Below are 21,098 nucleotides of genomic sequence, written 5' to 3'. Positions count from 1 at the left end.
GCACCTTAGAACACAAAACCTGCAGTACTCTAATATATACATCCTCCACTCCTGTTTCTCAAGGCTTTGTAGCAACTGCTCGACTGCAAAAGTGTAAGAATTGGTGGAATATACAAGAAAGGATTATTTCCCTGACATGAGATGGCAACTACATCACATCCTTGAGCTATTGGTGGCCAACAGTAAGATTCAGTGGAGTTAGGGCCTACAACTTTTTTCCAAGTAAGTTCCTACAGAAAGAGAAATAAAGAGTTCTACCTGAAAATCATGTGCTTGAAACACCAACAAGGCAACACAAAGCACTGAGCAATTTAAAAGCCTTTGACCCACTGCATAATACATTTCCTTAACACACAATATGATAAGAGTTCTTCTGGGATGAGGAGTTAAATTCTTACATCTCATTCAAATGCCATCATTTGTAGCAGTGGTTGATAGATCAGACGAAACTGTACAATTCTACAGTCTCTCTGAAGCATAATTTACTCAACCGTATGAACAACCTCCTACACATTCCTCAATCAAAATTAGCTACTGTCATATTTAGTATCTGAAAGTTAAGGTATGATACTAGTCTTAAAAATACTAAATGTAATGTATAACATTAGCATTACCCTTCCCCGATCTTCAAGAAGTGGTGCTGTTTCCAGAATTGATGGTGGCTTCATTTTCTTGCCAAGAAACACAAAGTTTCTTTCTTCAAGATTTTGAAAACTCTGAAACCATATGAAATAGATGACAAAGGCAATACTTAGTAAATGGGTTTGAGCTTACATCCAACTTAAAAACTATTTTTTTTGAGAAGAATTAGCCAAAGAAATGTAAACACAAATGAAGTACAACTCACACACACGTCACACAGAACAGAGCTGAGACTCCTACTGTCCCCTGACTTGGCCATTGCCTCTGTTTCTTGCTTTTTTTCTTTTTGTCTCTTCCCCTGCATTTTTTTTTTGCCCTTCATATTTTCACAGAGGCACCATCAACTTTGCTGGCTTGCTGACCTTTGGTCTGGTCTTGTTGTTGATGTGGCTGGATTCAGTCCCTGATGTCCCTCCACAGAGTCCCTCCACAATGACCACTCTTGTAGCCTCAACACTACCCACACCTCCACATATATGACACACGTTTGCAGAGGTTTAAATGGAAGTTATATCCTGGAATTACCTGTTGCTCATTTTCAGTTCTATGTGTCTTCAAAGGATCAGAATTTAAGCACTGCTGAAGCCTGAGAAATATACAAATATTAAATTCAATGTAAATGCAAAAGGAAAGTGTAATCGATAAATATCACCAATATTTCTAAAATAGCACGAAACAGTTCACCTACAAAATATCTCTGATGTATTACCTGTGCCAACAAAAATCCTCAAATATGAAAGAAGAAATCAAAAAGGACCATTTTGGATGTAAAATTTACTATTAGGTTTTAGGTATCTGAAAATAACCCGAAGGTTTTTTTAACCAAGACAATTGGTGGGTTCCTCAACTTCAGAAGAAAATCAGATGGGACTGCAGGAAAAAGGTGTCTTAAAGTTGCAAAACCATGAAACAATGTATCTTTGCAACAGTTAAAACTTGAATTAAAAACACTCCTCAGGTTGTTTACATATGCAGCAAGTGATTTGCACCATAACAAAAGCCTTGCACAAGTCAACTCAGTCAGATTTCATTCAGCTTGAAAACTTTATAAATCACACTAAGAATAAAAGAAGGCAACTGAATATGCTGAGTGTGCAGAAACGTACTGCCTCATCACAGCCTTGTTTTCAAGCTACTGTTTAGAAAGAATTGCTATTTTTACTGTGGTCTGGATAAGTATCAGCAGCTTCTAATGGCCTCCTTCCCCAATACCATGTGCACACATCTTGTCTTACCCTCTGCCCTTTTAGCTGTCTAAGAAGAGTAACTGGAAACATACTACAGCTCCTAATTATCTGGCTACACAATTGTTTCAAATATGTAACATACTCTACCATACCTGTCTGTGTGATCTGCTGGATTTTCCTTGAAAGGCAATCCTGGGATTGTTTTGACAATCTATCAAGAAAAGACAAACCCTTTTCTGGCAGTAAAATACTGTTTAAGAGCAACATTTGAGAAAAAAAAGATTACTGAGCTCAAGGTGGTTTTCTTACCTAACCGAATTTTCTTCATTAAGAATCAAGCATGCAACAAGAACATCAACCACACAGGAGAATCAGTTCATGTTCACAGCTCAAGCTATAGCTTCTGGCAGCTCTTTCTTTTCAAGAATCCGCCCCTGTATTCCCCCAACAATTACCAAAAGCTGGCCACACAAAACCACTACACATCTTCGCAGCACTAGAGCAAGTGAGCACAAAAGGAGACACAACCTGTTCAAAGTCCATCGTTGCAATCTAAAAAACCCAAAACCACCAGAACCACAAACTTGAAGGACAACGTTCTCTTTTAACTAGATCAAGAGTTAGTCCCAGATTTGTTACAGAAAAGGACGTGATAGCTGACTACAGTATTCCTAATCTGCCTTACAGATGCTTCACTTAATTCATTCTGACATTTGAATAGAAAATCTAACACTTACAGATGTGGTAATTTCACTGTCATCTGTGTTGGAGCTTTGTCATGTCTTTTCAAGAACAGAACCAGATACAGCAAGATCTAGAAAGACAATTTTAAAAGATGTAGAAACACGTTTGTGATTATCTGAATCTATGAAAGGCCAGTGTTTTTACCGTTGGTTGCAACTGACTTCTTTCTCTGCTTGTCTCACTTTCTAATGGCAAAAAGAACAACCAAAAGACAGTTGTATTTACATAAAGATATGCAAATGAACCGAGTGAACAAGGACAGAGGATCTTTATAGTGATTCAAGTCTGTTTTAAACAAGACAACTCACAGAAAACATTCAAGTTACCTCTGTGTAGAGAAATCCCTCTAAACTCAAATCAAACAGTAAGGTATCACTGATCAATGCTACAAGTTATTTCAACAGTATCTAATGCTTTTCAGCATATCAACAAATGACCCTGCAACTCACCTTTGTCTTATCAAGTACAAAATGCTTTAGAATATTCCTGCATCTGCTGATTTGATTGCTCTTTGTAAAGTCTGATACATAGGCAGTGTTTGTTAGGATACCATTTGTTCCACTTGTTGGATTCCAACTGATACAGTAGTTCAATATATCCAGGTAAAGACAAATGATGCACTGCATGAATGATTGCTGCCAACACACACGGTTCCCAGTTGTTTCAGGATCTGTTGATACCTTCTGCTGGAGCAGCACTGTCCTCAAATCAAGTGCAGGATTAACAGCTTTCATTGGAAGAGAGTCAAGATTTAACGGTTTGGGTCTGCTGAACTCACTGCATTCTCTTCAGCTTGCTCAAAATGAGCAAAGCTGCTTAAGACGAGATCATCATTAACGCATACCTAAAAAACCCAAGTATTTGACTGACCAGAATCAACAAGCAAGTCACCATCACATACTGCTTTAGAATTTATCTGAAGCTGGAGACAACAGGAAGACATATGCAGTATGTACAAATGCTTTCTGAAGAGTACTCATTCCACGGCAGGAAAGTTGGTCATATCTTCCTCTATGTTCTCCAAACAGGTGTTACTTACCAGTTTCATGCTTTTGCCTAAAATTCTGTGCTCAGTTTTCTATGAGCTTTAAACAGTTTTAGAAAAACTATCTTAGTTTTATGTCCCTTTGATTCAGAGTGCATCCAAACCTGGCAGGAAAAAACAATATTCAACTTAAAAGTTCTCACTGGCTCAGAGAGAAGTGACACTTGCCAACTGTGATTCTGAACAGAGAAGGTATTCAAATTAAGATGTAATCCAAGTTATTGTCTACAGTGAAGACCACAGCTCTAATGTTAAAAGTCTTGGTAAAATACTCCAAATGGCAGCAGTTTTCAAACACATTTATTTTTGTCTACTAGGCAGCTGCTTAAGTCTGACAGTAGCTGCAGCAGAGATTTAGCAGGAGTTACGCACTTTGGTAAGTGCAACGAGCTTTCTTCCTTTCTCCCAGCTGTTTGGGAATTCAGCCTTATGCACATATGAACTTGTATTTATTTTCATAACACCATGCAACTGCCTTCTTGAAATATCTTTAAGTGTATCACAAAGAAGGACAAGAGTACAGTAAATTCACATAGTTGTTCATCTGAAGTACTTGGGGGACTTCATTTGCTTGTCAATACCTTCCAAAGCGGTTCACAAGTTTCCACCTCACAGAATTCATTCCAAAGTTCACAAACAACAGATTTAGAAAATAAATCTTCTAATAAGTTAATGATTTCATTTCTACTGTATATGGCAAATTACAAAATTCACTTGCAAATAACACTTTTCGGTCTTAAATTTGTCACAAAGTTATAACTTCTACAGCAGAGTGCACAAAGAGGTTTGTAGAGATAAAAATATCTTACCTTTTCCCCTTTTATTGTCACATAAAGGAAAACATCAGATGTGGTATCTTCTACAGCACATACTTTGGCTGTCGTCTGGGTAGTAGCAAAACTGAGTGATGGTGTTTCAATGACGCAGCTGCCTGTTCTTTCCTGCTCTTCTCCAGCCCAGTGTTTCCTCACTAACCCAGCACCTGGAAGAGCAAACAATGGGTGTTTTAAAAGTCTCCCTCTCACTGCAGTGGTGACAAGTTTCTGTTGATCTCCTGGGGACTTTACTTTGGGTTTGGTTTGACATTTTGGCCACCTGGACTTGAGAATTCTCCCTCCCTTTTCCACCCCCCTTTTCACATTTGTTGCCTGGGATTCTCCCTTTACAGTTCTTGCTGGACATTTATCCAGACTCTATGCTCTGCACTTGAAACAACCAGCAGATGATTTCTGATGGAACCTGAGGCTCTCTGCACTGGTCTGATGCAAAGCCAATTTGCATCAAAACTCCTCCAAAATCCTTTTTTTTTCTCTCAGAATTGCACCAAAACCTCATTTTATCCCTCACAACTCCCCCAAACCCCACTTTTTCCCCTCAAAACGCTTCCAAAACTCCACTTTTTCCCTCAAGATGGCACATTTTTACCCAGCAGTTCCCAAAAATCCCACTTTTTCCCTCAGAATAGCACCCAAAACCCACTTTTCCTCTGAAAATACCTCCAAAACCTCACTTTTTCATTCAGAAGTCCACCAAAACACCACTTTTTCCCCTCAAAACATCAGCAAAACACTTGTTTTTCCACAAATCCACCCAAACCCCACTTTTCCCTCAAAACTCCACCCAAATCCCACCTTTTCCCCTCAGAATTGCACCAAAGCCTCATTTGATCCCACAACTCCACTGCTTTTGGCCCTCAGAAATGTACTCCATCCCCACTTTTCCCCTCAAAACTCTTCCAAACTACACTTTTCCCTGAAAAATTGCACCAAAACCCACTTTTTCTCCTAAAACTCCAACAAAACCTCACTTTTGCTCTCAGAAATAAACAAAAACTCTACTTTTTGCCTCAGAATTGCTCAAAAACATTGCTTTTCCTCTATCAAATTCCACCCAAATCCCAACTGTTTTCCTGGAAAATGCCACCCAAACCCCACTTTTGCCCTCAGACATGCCCAAAAACCTCCTTTCATCCCTCACAACTCCACTGAAACCACACTTTTGCTCTCAGAATTGCGCCAAAACCTTATTTTATCCCTCAGAACCCCCCCCCAAGCTCTACTTTTGTTCTCAAAACTCTAAAACCCCACTTTTTGCCACGTAAGTTCCCCAAAAACCCACTTTTCCACTCAAAACGCCACCCAAACCTCACTTGACTTCAGAATTGCCCCCAACCTCATTTTATCTCTCAGAACTCCCCTAAACTCTCACTTTTCCCCTCCAAATCCCAACAGAAAACAACTTGCTCCTTCAAACCTCCACTCAAACCCCCACTTTGGACCTCAGATAGTTACCAAAACCTTCCTTTTTTTCTCACAACTCCACCCAGACCTCACATTTTCCCCTCAAGATTTCCCAAAACCCTCATTTTTTCTTTAAACACCCCAACAAAAACACATATTTTCTTTCCAAACTCCACACAAACCCCCACTTTGCCCCTGAGAATTGCTCCAAAACCCCACTTTTCCTCTCAAAACTACACCCAAATCCCAATCGCTTTCCCTCACAATTACCCCAAAACCTCTTTTCATCCCTCAGAACTCCCCCAAAACCCCACTTGGTCCTTCAAGAATCACACAAAACCCCTTTTCTCCTCACATCTTCCCCAAAGTCCCTCTTTTCCCCTCAGAATTACTCCAAAATCTCACTTTTTCCATCCAAACTCCACCTAAACCCCACTTTTGCTCTCAGAAATTTACCAAAACCCTGCTCTTTCCCTCAAAACACCGCCCAAGTCCCACCTTTTCCCTCAGAAATGCCCCAAAACCTCATCTTTTCCCTCAAAACTCCACCCAAATGCCTTTTTCTCTCAGAAATGTACTCAAACCCCACTTTACATCCTCAAAACTCCTCCAAAATCCTAGATTTTCTCTCAGAATTGCACCAAAACCTCATTTTATCCCTCAGAACTCCCCCGAAACCCCACTTTTCCCGTCAAAACCCCAGCAACTCCCCCCTTTTTTGCATTCAAAATCCACCCAAACCCCACTTTTTCCCCTCAAAATGCTTCCCAAACTCCACTTTTTCCCTCAAGATGGCACTTTTTTACCCAGCAGTTCCCAAAAATCCCACTTTTTCCCTCAGAATGTCACCCAAAACCCACTTTTCCTCTGAAAAGACCTCCAAAACCTCGCTTTTTCACTCAGAACTCCACCAAAACACCACTATTTCCCTCAAAACTGCACCAAAACCACACTTCTTCCCCCAGAAGTTCCCCAAAACTGCACCTTTCCCCTCAAGACTCTACCAAACCCCACTTTTTCCCCTCAAAACTCCAACAAAACCCCATTTTCCCCCCTCAAAACACCACCAAACTCCACTTTTACCCTCAGAATTTCCACAAAACCCCACTTTTCCCCTCAAAACCCCACCAAAACACTTGGTTTTTTCAAAAATCCACCCAAACACCACTTTTTCCCTTTAAAAATTTACCAAAACTGCACTTTTTCCCTCAAAACTCCACACAAATCCCACCTTTTCCCCTCAGAATTGCACCAAAACCTCATTTTATCCCACAACTCCACTGCTTTTGGCCCTCAGAAATCTACTCCATCCCCACTTTTCCTCTCAAAACTCTTCCAAACTACACTTTTCCTTGCAAACCTGCACCAAAACCCACTTTTTCTCCTAAAACTCCAACAAAACCTCACTTTTCTTCTCAGAAATTGTCCTGGTTTAGGCCCATCAGGGAACAAAGACCACGATTAGCCCTGAGTACCCAAGTGGCTGAGAATTGCTCAAGGGCAGGGAGAGCTTAATTGCCGCTTAAGGTTCAGGACAAAGCAGACCAGGCCACCCGGTTTGGGGAAGAAAACAGAGAAACAATTTAATGCAACGTCAACTAAAACATACCCCCAAAAACCCAAAACATAACCAAAATGAAACAACACGGAGCAATACATCAATGAAGAGTCCAACCAGCCTTTTGAAGAACACCTTCTTGCCACCCCTCCCCTCTTCCCGGGCTCAGAGCCCTGATCCCGGGGCTTTTACCTTGTCCCCCTCTGAACGGTTCGGGGGAGCAGGCAGTGGGGGTTTCAGTCAGTCTGTTCCCGAGAGCTTCTGCCGTTTGTCCCTCCTGAGGACGGGTGAACTCCACATCAGTCCTCCCTGCGAGTCCGTGGGGTAACTCACACGCATGGCAGCCCCGCACGGGCTGCTCCGACGCCCACTGACTCCAAAGGCTGCAGCTCGTCTCTGCCTCTCGTGTGGGGCTGCTCTGCGGCGTGCAGGCTCTCCAGCACGGCCTGGGCCATGGCCCCTCCCCACACAGTCCCTCTCCCGTCCGGGCTCACTCACACGGAGCTGCTGGGAACTCTCGGTCCTGCCATGGATCTCCAGAGGCTGCAGGGGCACAGCTGCATTCTCGCCACGGCTTGCAGAGGGGTCTCTGGTCTGTTGCTTCTCCTTCCTTCCTTCCTCCTTCTCTGGCTGAAGGGTCCGCGTGGTCGCCTCCGTCTCGTGTCACTCTTACACCTCCTGCCTCGCATTCCAAATTCCCGTCCCCTAAATAATGATCGCGGAGGCGCCAGATTGGCCCAGCCGGGCCGGAGGTGGGTGTGAACCCAGGAGCCGGGGGAGAGTCCACAAACTCTTTCTCGGGTCTTCACTGCAACCCCCTCCCCCTGTTACTAAGCCAAAAACTGCTCGTTGCTAAACCAGAACACAAATAAACAAAAACTCTACTTTTTCCCTCAGAATTGCTCAAAAACACCGCTTTTCCTCTATAAAATTCCACCCAAATCCCTCAGAATTTCCACAAAACCCCAGTGTTTACACTCGTTGAGGCAGGGGACTGAGGATGGAAAGGACGAGCCCAGCGGTCCGTGAGGGCCGGGGCCGGCGGTGTCGGCGCGGTGTGTGTGGGGGGCTCCGGAGACACCGACCGGGCGCGGGAAGCGGCTGCGCGGCGGCGGCTGCGGATGGAAGGTGCGGGGGGAGTCTGGCTCACTCCGTGCCGGCGCCGGCGGCGCAGCCGCTGTTACTCTCTCCCGTGTTTTCTTTTTCTTCCCTCGCATGCGCGATGGTGCCCAGTCTAACACGGGGTCGCGCTCCCCCACTCTCCTCTGATCATCTTGCGCCGCACCCCGGCCCGACTCCGCCCGCTCGGTATTCCCCTGCGAGTCGTCGCAGGGGTAACTCGGCGGGTTGGGCTCGAATGGGAAGCAGCTCTCCCGCGGGGGCTCTGCTCTGAAGTCCCTTCGCCTCTCTGACTTTGTAAAACTCTTGTGTAGAGAAGAACCTTTTTCTTTTTTCTCGGTATGATCCGCCTCAGCGCCGCTCCCGGCACTACTCTCGGTGCTGCTCCCGGCGCTTCTCCCGGCACCTCTCTCGGCACCTCTCCCGGCGCTGCTCCCGGCGCTACTCTCGGCACCTCTCCCGGCACCTCTCCCGGCACCTCTCCCGGCGCTTCTCCCGGCGCTGCTCTCGGCACCTCTCCCGGCACTACTGTCGGTGCCTCTGCCAGTTCACTCTCTGCCCCAGGGACAGGCTCACTAAGTGGGGGGGGGAGAGGCGGGGGCTCTTTAGGCCGGCACTCTTGTTCCTCGGGAGGGGCTGATGGCTCATATGGTTCTCGTACTCCGTCCGTGCCTCCAGGGTCATTTTCTACACACGGGGTGGGGAGCATTACTTTTGAGACGATAGGAGCCAGCGGGGTGGATTGGAACCAGTCACGCTCATCGTTTTTGTTCTTACTCTGTGCTGCTGATGCGTGCTCAGCAGCCTTCTTTTCTGCCTGATGTTGCAACAACTCATTGTGCACTATCCGCCAAAACTTCCCTAACTTTTCAGCTATCTCATCGTCCTCCAGGGTAGCTTCCCACAGCAAATGCCCAAATCTACGCCATTCGCTCAATTCATGCACTGTCTGTGGATTCTGAAACACTCCCTTAGCATACCCATAAGCTAACAACCCTGGTAGGTCTTTTTGCAGATCTATACCCTTTATCTGCCGCTTCTGCAAGAATGCAGTAAATAAATCATATGCCGCTTGCCTTTCCACACCTATTTGTCAGCGCGCTGTTGCAGCCCTTCAAGGTCCAGCGGCACGTATCGGCCGGGCTCGGCTATACGGTCACCCAGGGCACGGCGTGTTCCCAATTTTCACGCTTATTGCCGTCCTTGCTGCATAGGACCCGAACCCCTTCGTCGCTCCGCTGTGGCGCCCAGTCGGTATATCACGTCCTTCGTGTATCGCGTTGGGGTCACCATTTGCTGAAGACGACGGGAGATAAGCCCACCCTGCAGTGCAACAAGTCTCAACTTTATTTGCAAAGATACAACTCTTTCATAGATACAATAATCAGGCTCATACATATTGCAAAAGCTCAGCTCATCATTGGTTCCCAGTTAGGTGCAAACCTCGCCCTTGTTTCAACATACTCCAGATACGTGTGGCTGCTTAACCCAAACTAAGCTCCTGCTTTCTCATCCTGTTCTCATACAGCTCTCTTGCTCTCACGGCCTTGAGCAGGCGTCCAATATCTTATCGCTTAATGCTTACTGCCTAACCAGCTGTATTCTATCATGTCCTCTTTTCTCTAGCCAAGTCTCCACAAAACTCCCCACATAGGTGGGATCTGCCTTCCTGCTTTCTTGTAGCTCCCATACGCAGTGCTGTAACTTAACAGACACATGTATTTTTTCAATGGGAGATGAGGAGACAAAGAGTGTGGTATTGAAGATAGCTCCCACAGGAAAGCAGCTGCAAATGTGACACCGTGCTGGCTGATAGAATGCATGGGGACATTCTTACTACTGTAGCTGGGATCTGCCTTCCTGCTTTCTTGTAGCTCCCATACTCAGTGCTATAACTTAACCGACAACATGTATTTTTTCAATGGGAGCTGAGCAGTCCAAAGGAGTGGGACTGAAGATAGCTCCCACAGGAAAGCAGCTGCAAATGGGACACAGTGCTGGCTGATAGTCTACAATGGGACCTACGTACAACTGTAGCTGGGGTCTTCCTTCCTGCTTTCTAGTAGCTCTCATACGCAGTGGTATAACTTCTACCGACAGTTTGTATTTTTTCAATGGGAGTTGAGGTTAATTATGGACGGATAAAGTTGTGATGGACCGGCTTGCACCTCCTCGTCCACATCCATAGCAAGCTTGAGCAAGGGGAAAACCGAAACAGCAGATTGTAACAGAAACAAGGTCAAAGCAAGAAGATAGGACAGGACATTAAACCAAGCGTTGTTAGAGGACTGAATATAGCATTCAGTTTAGCATTGTATGATTGACTGTACTTGACTAATAAATGGTAACATATGTAACTAACAATAATATAAAGGTAACTAAACGTAAGGTAAGCATAACCATAGTGTGAGAGAAAACTAACTGAAGGCCGAACAGATGGGGTGATATTTTAGACACAATAAGGCTGATGTTTTAAGCACAATAAGGATGGTGTTTAAACACAGTGAGGTTGGTGTTTAAGTTGTTACCAAAATGAAACTTTGAGGCCTTATGCATAGTGCGTGATGCTTAGTATTAACTATTTGCCATGAATTGTGGCACGTACAAAGCATTTGGAAAAGGTATAGAAGTGATGATGATGTGACAATAAACTGGAGCTGATGCACATCAGATTGGCGTCTGGTCACTCCCGTTTCGCGCAACAAAGAAGAACCCCTGCACAAAGAAAAAGAAACCCTGCAGAACAGGCTGCCCAGAGGGCTTGTGGAGTCTCCTTCCTTGGAGGATTTCAGCACAAGCCTGGACACGTTCTTGTGCGACCTGATCTAGGTGAACTGAATTCTGGGGGAGGGGGTTGCTCTAGATGATCTCTAATGGTCCCTTCCAACCCCTACCACTCTAGGATTCTATGATGTCACACAGTCTAGATGCAGTACCCAGATGTGCTGTGATGTCACAGAGCACTGTTGAGGCATCCAGAGGTGATGTGATGTTATAGAGAACTGTTGCCATGCCCACGTCTGCTGTGATGTCACAGAGTCTCATTTCAGTGCCCAGATATTGTGTGAAATCTCAGAGCACTGTGTGTCCAGTGTCCAGATGTGCTGTGATGTCACAGAGCACTATTGCAGTGCCCAGATGTGCTGTCATATCACACAGCCCTGCTGCAAAGCCCAGATGTGCTGTCGCGTTACATAGTCCTATTGCAGTGCACACGTCTTATGATGTCACAGAGTACTGTTGCCTTTCCCAGATGTGCTGTGATGTCACAGAGCACTGTTGCACTGCCTAGTACTAGGACGTTGCAGAACCCCACGGCAGTGTCTGGATGTGATGTGATGTCAAACACTCTTGTTGCAGTGCCCAGATTTTCTGTGATGTCCTACAGCCCCGTTCCAGTGCCTAGATATGCTATGATGTCACGGAGCAGTGTAGCACTGCCCAGATGTGCTGTGATGCGACGCACACCGCACAACCTCTGCAATGCCCACATGTACTGCTGTGCCACACAGTCCTGTTGTAGTGCCTAGATGTTCTCTGATTTCACACACCCCCTTGTCATGCCCAGATGTGCTGTGATGTCACACGGCCCTGTTGCAGGGCCCAGATGTTCTATGATGTCACAGAGCACTGTTGCAGTGCCCAGATGTGCTGTGATGTCACAGAGTACCACTGCAGTTCCCACTTGTGCTGTGATCTCACAGGCACCCTAGCAATGTCCTCTTGTGATAGGATGTTTCAGAGCACTGTTGCAGTGCCCACGTCTGCTGTGATGACAGAGTCTCGTTTCAGTGCCCAGATACTATGTGAAGTCTCAGAGCAGTGTGTGTCCGGTGCCCAGACGTCCTGTGATGTCACAGAGCACTATTGGAGTGGCCAGATGTGCTGTAAGGTCACACAGCCCTGCTGCAAAGCCCAGATGTGCTGTTGTGTTACACAGTCCTGTTGCACTGTGCACATGTTCTGTGACGTCACAGAGCACTGCTGCCTTTCCCAGATGTGCTGTGATGTCACAGAGCACCGTGCCAGGGCCTAGTGATGCTGTTATATATCACAGCAGTGATTGAGTGCTCAGATGTCTTGTAATGTCACAGAGCACTGTAGCAGTGTGCAGTTGAGGTAAGATGTTATAGAGCACTGTTGCAGTGCCCAGATGTGCTGTGATGTCAGAGAGTCCCGTTTCAGTGCCCAGATATGATGTGAAGCCTTAGAGCACTGCTACAGTGCCCAGACGTCCTGTGATGTCACACAGCACTGTTGCTGTGCCCAAAGGTGATGTGACGTCACAGAATACTGCCGCAGTGTCCGGATGTGATGTGATGTCACAGAGCCCCATTCCAGTGCCTAGATAAGCAATGATGTCACAGAGCAGTGTAGTGGTGCCCAGATGTGCTGTGATGCAATACACACAGCACAACCTCTGCAATGTCCACATCTCCTGCAGTGTCACACAGCCATGTTGCAGTACCTAGTTGTGCTGTGATGTCACAGAGCACTGTTGCAGTGACAACGTCTGCTGTGATGCCACAGAAACCCGTTTCAGTGCCCAGATATGATGTGAAGTCTTAGAGCACTGCTACAGTGCCCACAAGTGCTGTCATGTCACACAGCCCCGCTGCAAAGCCCAGATGGGCTGTTGTATTACACACTCCTGTTGCAGTGCACACCTGTGCTGTGATGTCACAGAGCACTGTTAGAGTGTCCAGAGGTGATGTGATGTTATAGAGCACTTTTGCCATGCCCACGTCTGCTGTGATGTCACACAGTCTCTCTGCAATTGCCACATGTGTGGCAATGTCACTGAACCCCATTGCAGTGCCCACGTGTGCTGTGATGTCCCCATGCAGTGTATCAGCCAGCACTGTGTCACATTTGCAGCTGCTTTCCTGAGGGAGCTATCTCCATTCCCACTCACTGGGACTCCTCAGCTCCCATTGAAATAACACATGTTGTCGGTTAAGCTCTACCACTGAGTATGGGAGCTACAAGAAAGCAGGAAGGCAGACTCCACCTATAGTGGTAAGTAGGTCCCATTGTAGTCTATCATCTTGCACTGTGTCACATTTGCAGCTGCTTTCCTGTGGGACTTATCTCCAATCCCATGCACTTGGGCTGCTCAGTTCCCATTGAAAACACACAGGCTGCCAGTAGAAGTTATGCCACTGCATGTGGACACTACAAGAAAGCAGGTACACAGACCCCAACTACAGTGGTAAGTAGGTGTGGTAGTTTGAGCCTGGCTGGATGCCAGGTGCCCACCACACCACTCTGTCCCCCACCTCCTCAGCAAGCCAGGGAAGGGGAGAAAATAAGATGGGAGTCTCGTGGGTTGAGATAAAAGCAGTTTAATAAAGAAGCAGCAAAGCCGCGCGCGGGAAGCAAAGCAGAAGCAGATAAAGCTGTTCCTCTCCACTTCCCATCAGCAGCGATGTCCGGCCACCTCCCGAGAAGCAGGGCTGCGGTACGCGTAGCGGTTGCTTTGGGAAGGCCAGAAATGCATCTCGCCTCCCCTTCCTGCTCCTCTCCCGCAGTTTATATTCCTGAGCTGATGTCTTAGGGTATGGAATATCTCCTTGGTCAGCCTGGGTCAGCTGTCCTGGTCATAGTCCCTCCCAAGATCATGCCCACCCACAGCTATTGGTGAAGGTGGGGGAAGGAATGCTGGAGGGACAGCCCTGATGCTGTGCGAGCGGTAGTCATAATATTGATATCAACAGTAAGCACAGCACTGCAGGAGCTGCTGTGGAAAATCACTACCATCCCAGACCCACTACAGACAGTCACAGGAATGCAGACATATTACAAACACTATTGTTTCTGTGTTCAAACGAAACACACAGTCAGTAATATCAATCATGAAAACATCTCCTTAATTGTAGCATTCTTTTTTCATAAAGTGTATGCTCAAAAGACCTTGTCAACTCTTACAAGGGCTCCAAGTTTGCTGCATGTCCAATATGTTCATGTGGCTGCACAGCTTCTGAAGTTGTGTTCTATGTTCTGCATTGTCAGTTCCCAGACCTGTAGACAAAACCTCAGATTGAACGTCGTATTCCTTAACTGACATCTTCAAGTCTGGAAGCCTGGTAACCCGGACCTTGGATGACAAAACACACCAAGTTGAAACCACAACTCATCAGTAGTCTCTCTCTAACTCTAAGCTGCTCTAAGTGAAACTGTAAACATGTACCCATTTATTGATACCTGGAAGTAATTGGTTTTCTCCCAATGTCCCAACAGGCACGTTCCCATGTTTAATTCTTCTCCAGATATTGCCGTCTTTTTCATCATAATAGTGTCATAAGGAACTCGTAGTTAACTCCATGGAACACAACCAAGAGAGCAACCAAGTAAACAATCTGAGCCCTGATTACACAAGTTACAGCTGAAATACACACCACACAGAATAACTTCCTAGACCAAAATAGAAGAAGAAAACTGCTGGGGGGACACAGTTAGAAAAACTCTAAACAATAGCATAGCAATCAGAAAAAGGCTGAGATGTGCCATATAGGAAAGGAAGCTGCTAAAGAGAATTACTTCCAGTAATTCCCCGTTTCCACTGTATTTTTCATCTGAAATTGACTGAATGCTCAGATGGAAAGCAGCATCACACATTCCAAAACACTAACTAACTGTACTCTTGGACAGGACCAAGCAGCCACAAGAGGCACGTCACGATCCTGAGATGGAGGGGTGGCCTTTCTGATGAACTTGTCCAGACAATTAAAAAATAACCAACTCTTTAAGCAAAACTCATCTCTAAGTCAATCTCCTACCAACAATGTTTTGGGAGAATAGGAGAATGCTGAGAGGAAACACTCACTGCATGGAGGGCTGTTATCTTCTAGTCAGTCTTACCCAGAAGAATATTTGCCAGTGCCTTTATTACAGGCCAGGGAACTGACAGAACAATACAAACATGGCACTGACTAATATTTTCTTTTCAGGAAAACCTGAAGAGTTGGCTCTGAGAAAACCAATAATTAAAACAATTTCATCCCATGCCTGAGATTATTGCCATGAGAAGTTATCTCAGTTTACCACAGAATGGCTGTGGCTGGAATGGCCCTCTGGAGATAATTTCATCCAAACTCCCTGCTCAAGCAGGGACACCTAGAATCATGTACCCAGGACCACATGCTGGTTGCTTCTGCTTATTTCCAAGGACAGAGACTCTACTATCTCTGAGAAACCTGTTCCAGGGGTCAGACGCCACCACAGTAAATTATCCAACAGTATTACCTGAATACCGTGTGGAATCAAATTGAACTTGGAACGCACAGAAGCAAAGAAAAGAACAGGTGCTCTTGGTAAAGGAGTTTAGATACAAATATTTTGTAATGCTGCAATTCTATACCTCCCATTGGGTCAGTCCCAGTTGTGTTTCCCAAGGTCAGTACTACTTTTGCTTTGTGTAGTTCTCCTTTAACTTTTTGATGAATAGAATTAGTTACCTAAGGAAAAAAAGTCACTGCACTTGAGGTGAATTCCAACATAACTTTACAATAACTGCAATGAAACAAATCTTCCAAGCTTAAACATGACACGAGTATTAAACAAATAAAACCAGATTTTGTTACTCATTAAGGAAGGAGCTTCCTGAATGGGACAGTACTCAAACACAGTTTCATTTACAGAGGCTACCCTTCCCCCGTTGAATCCCCACAGATGCAAAAGCAGCAATAACGTTTTCTGGAAGAAGATACTGAATTCAGAAGAATTGAAGAAAAAAAATCGCATAAATCTCACTTGATTTTGCAGGAAAACAAACCAAGAAAGCTGACTTCTCAGAATCTGGCCAATAGTAGATATTTCTTGTCAATACTAATGAGGAGTTAAATTTGAAAACTAAGTTTGCAGTCCATTACTGCTTTCTTACAGAAAATAACACACAAAGAGAAATAAAAGAACATACCATTGGAAATCTGATAAATATTACCTTTGGGTTCCACTCCAGTTCATTACCAATGGGTGTCACTCTACAAAGTCCCCAGCCTGAGGTGGCAGACACTGAAACTTGGCAGGTGAGTGAAGCACCTGGTAACTTTGGACTTGACATGTTCTGCCTTCATCTATATAGTTAATTTTGACACTACAGAACATATTTTCCTTCTCTTTTGGGGAAATATCTAGCACCTGAGCCCTTCAGAGTTGGAGAGGAAACAATGAATTATTATAGTTGTAAAGTTTCTTCACCTCCTTGTGTCTAAAAAAGATTAAACTTTCACAGCACAATGTTCAGTGGTGTGTATGTGGAGCCATTCTGGCTTCCCTTCAGCACAGGCAGCATGTGAGAGCTTTTTAAAGAACAATTTGTACAGCAGAGATTTTTTTGCTAGTTTTCATGGTGGGTTAACTTTAACTTAGCAGTAAAAGTTCTAAACTACTTTGTATTAAAAAGTGCACATGAATAATTTAAACCAAAAAAAAATCCACATTTTTACCTGAGAACAACTGTTTTCTGACACAAACCATGAAATGCCAGCTTCTCCACATTTTTAACAGCAATCTTATTACCAGGTTCCTTAAAATACCCATTAATTCCTTCAGCAAGAATTGTATATTGGTCCTTCTGCTGATCTACTCTTCGACGAAAGTAGTTTGTTGCATTTACAACGTGGAGAGGCAGAATCTGAAAGCATAAAATACGTTATAAAGACAACTGATGGTTTCTTAAGTTAATGAGACGTTTTCATGTTGAAGGTGACCTACCTCTTTCCAGCCTAAAGAGATGACAAATACTGCTGTACACATGCATTTCAGAAGATGATGACCTCTTATTACTCCAAAGATTAGGAATAATCCTGAATGAATGAATCCTTATGAATGGTAACTGTCCATAGCCCAGTCCAGACTGGACAGAGGTTTATAGAGCAAGATCTATTAGGTCTTGGTGGTATTCCACTTAAATGAACACTAGTGAACTACAGTATTACCTGTCAAGCTACTAACCACTAAGGCATTTCACATCATCCAAGCTTAATTTTAAGTGTTCTCCAACCTTACAATGAGATTTACAAGAACTGACTGGGGAAGCGTGACGCCTTCCCTCTTTTTGCATGGAAAATGCTTGACATAAGCTATCAAGAACACCAATTCACAAAATGCTGGCTGCATTTCATCCAAAGGCTCATGCTAGGCACAAGTACTGAGATACAGCTGAGTGTATGAGGCCAGACAGAAAAGAAGACCAGAAAGGTAATTTCCACTTACTAAAACCCTAAAACTCTCACAGTGCAACTAGAGATTCTTAAAGGAAAGCAACATGATACCGAGTTCTAAACAAAAGAGACAGTGAACACTTATCCAATTGACAATGGATTTGTAAGGCATATATCCAGGCTCTGCAGTCAGCAGAAGCAGAACTAGATGAGGAAAGAGGCCACAACTGCTGTCTTGAGTGCACAAAAGGGAAGTACAAGTTTATAACAGGAGTATTATGAAATCTGTCCAGGTTTCAAGCACTCAAACTGTATCTATAGGTTATCAACGAGTTTCAACTACCAGCTGCCAACAAAAGCTTATTTATTAGGCAGAAATGGAGTGACACCAAGGAATCCACCCAGTTTTTATTGTCTATTCTCACAACCTATGATTTTTGGGAATGGGGAACACCCATTGATTGCATGACTTGAGCACACCTGAATTCTAGCAAAAGACAGGACAGGAAGAAAGTGTAAGCAGTTCATCCAAAAAGGAAAGCACCCAGCAGTTCTCAGATCCAAGCACTAACCTTGAAAGGAAGCACCAGTGTCTACAACCCTGTCCTCAGCAATCATTATCCAAGGTGGAGATGAGACAGACTCTACAGTACTGCTGTACAGGAAGACTATCTAGTAAAGTCGGGACTGAAAAGCCAAGTGAAGGGAGTTTTGACATACAAATTGTTACTGAGATGTGAAGAACCACTATAGCAAAGTCAAACCAGTAACCAGGAAGGTTTCATGACTATTTAACTACTAAAAATGGCAGTCTGAATGTAACAGGATTCTATCAAAACTGTTTTCAAAACCACAATGACACCTTAGTAGGAAGCAACTGCTCCATCTAGAAGAGAGAATTTATATCCCATGTCTATGGACAGTGCAAATAGAGAAAATATTTGGTTCAATTGACAAGGCCAGAATATACTCATTTTTCAGGAAGTCTGCATCAACGTGGCAGAGAAGGAAAAATCCTCCCTTCAACTCTTGTTAAACAGGCATGATCTTCCACTGCAATGTTTCTTCACTCCAGAGGATTGTGTTTGCTCTACTACAAAAATAATGACATTTACAGGACCTTTAATCTTTGCCTATTTTGGTTTATGTTCTAAATTGACAGAGGAAAGGAATAAACACAACAAATGCCCTCTTCCCATAGAACATGAGGCTCCAATGCAGGAGAAAACCTAAGGTAAACTCAGAACCACTACAAAACAATTTTAGGATTAAGGGAAAATCTGACACACACTTAAGCAACAGAGAAACTAAAAAAGCTAAAAATCTCCCAAATACCCAAGAGATGTGGGATATGTACTACATTAACATGAAGGTAATATGCTAAGGAAGTATTTAAGATGTGTTCTTGGTACACCAAACCAAGGGAAAAAGCAATAACTGTAACTTACCATCAGATATCCAGGTGTTTGTGTCACTGTATCTGGGATATGCTGGGGCACGTCTCTTTGTAAATTAACTTCATGACGATCCAGACACACTGTTCTGTTTCTACATATTTAAAAACTCGTTTTAGAACAAAGCCCTTTTACTTGTAAACTGTTTTTGATGTGGCTTACAACATCTTTTAACACTAACATTTCATCAGCCCTCAGTATTCAATTTCTGTTTCAAGTAGCACCAATGACTGGAGATTAGACAGAAGTGGTCAAAAAGCTCTTGTTGGAAAAGTTTATACAACAAAACCAAAATCCACCAGGAAACTAGTTTCAGAATAAAACAAAGACTAACACTGAATTTTGTGTTACTTGCAACAAGGGTCATCCACACGAGAAGGAATATCTGAGGGCTTCATCCAAGGCCCTGTTAGAATCCAGTTAGACACAGCTCAGAGAAGTCATCTACTTACCTAATCTGGAGGGACAGAAGACAACAGAGGAGAGAGCAAAGCATAAGCCTTGGGCAATTATGGGCTAGAATACTAATCAAAAAAGAGCCTGAAGTTCCCTCAAGAACACTTGGGCAGGAATGACAATGAATTATGATATCCTGTCAGGCTACATGAGATTGGTCTCCAGAAAATGTTGGTATTTTGATTTTCGTAGCAGTATCTAAGAAGAGTGAAACTGATGCAAAAGTAACCACAAGAAAAAGAGTCATGAGCAAAAAATGGTTTCATGAAAGTATCCAACAGCAAAATTGAGCAAGAAAACAGAAGCAGCCATGATTGAGGCATATACCACCTTCCTACACCAGTATGGGTGGTAAGAAAGCTTGGCAATTCCTTACCTGCAAGCCCCAAATGTTTTAAGATGGGTACACAGTGGCCTTGACAATTTCTGGTATTCTTCATCTTTTAGCACCTTGGCAGTCAAACCAGGCAGTTCTGGGGGAACTTCAGCTTCTGCCTGCTGCAAATAGCGGAGGATCCCAAGTGCATCACACTCGTTGTTTTCTCTTAACAGAACGACTGACTGTGCCTTTGTGATCTCTTGGTCTACAGAAGAATCCTAAAACAAATACACATGTATTTTTAACAGCTTCTGTGTATCCACTACTTTGTGATCAAATGCACTATTAACCTGGTAACGGTTTGTCAAACCTTTATCGCATTACAGAAGTTGTCAGGCATGCTGTGTACACGATGAGCAAAGATTCTTGGAGAGGAAAACTGAAATGTGTCACACAAGTGGCATCTGTAGCTTCCAAAGACTGCATGCATTCATCTGTTAAAGCTAAGCACACGGTTTATACACACTTGTAAGTGTACTACTCGAAGCATGTGAAGCTGTTTCCATCTCTCCATCCACTGATTTAAGCATTAAGAAAAAAGGTCCTTCCCAAACCACTTTGTCATGGTTTGCCATGACAGCCTTTTCTGGTGAGGGGGAAGGGGCTGTAAAGATGGCTCCTGGAAGAAGCTGCTCACAGCTCTCCCCAGCTCTGAGCCAGACCCACTGCTGGGGCTGAGCCAATGAGCCTCCATCATCACTTTTTAAGAGAAGCCTGAAGAGGAGGTTTCTTCCTCCATTCTTCTTTCTTCTGCCCTTTCTTCTTCTGGCTGGTGGTGGTGCAAGGAGTAGGAACAGTGAGAGAAACAACCATGCAGACTCCAAGGTCAGTGATGAAAGAGAGGAGGAGGTGTGCTGGAGCAGAGACCTCCCTGCATTCTATGGAGAGAACTGGGGAAGCTGAGGTTTGTTTGCATTTCTTTAAAGACCCTACAGCAGCGGTAGAGACTCATTTTGCTAAAGCTGGCCCCAGTCCAGGGGCAGCGATTCACTTCATTAATGGCCCCGAGCCAGGGGCAGTGATTTCCTTCTTTATCACTATGGCCAGAGCAGGCTGTGTCCCGAAGGAGGGACCCAATATCCACAGCTGTAACTGTGGGGAGGAACCATA

The sequence above is a fragment of the Colius striatus genome, unplaced genomic scaffold, assembly GCF_028858725.1.
Source record: "Colius striatus isolate bColStr4 unplaced genomic scaffold, bColStr4.1.hap1 scaffold_35, whole genome shotgun sequence".
NCBI lineage: Eukaryota > Metazoa > Chordata > Aves > Coliiformes > Coliidae > Colius > Colius striatus.
Note: the sequence above shows the minus strand (reverse complement) of the source record.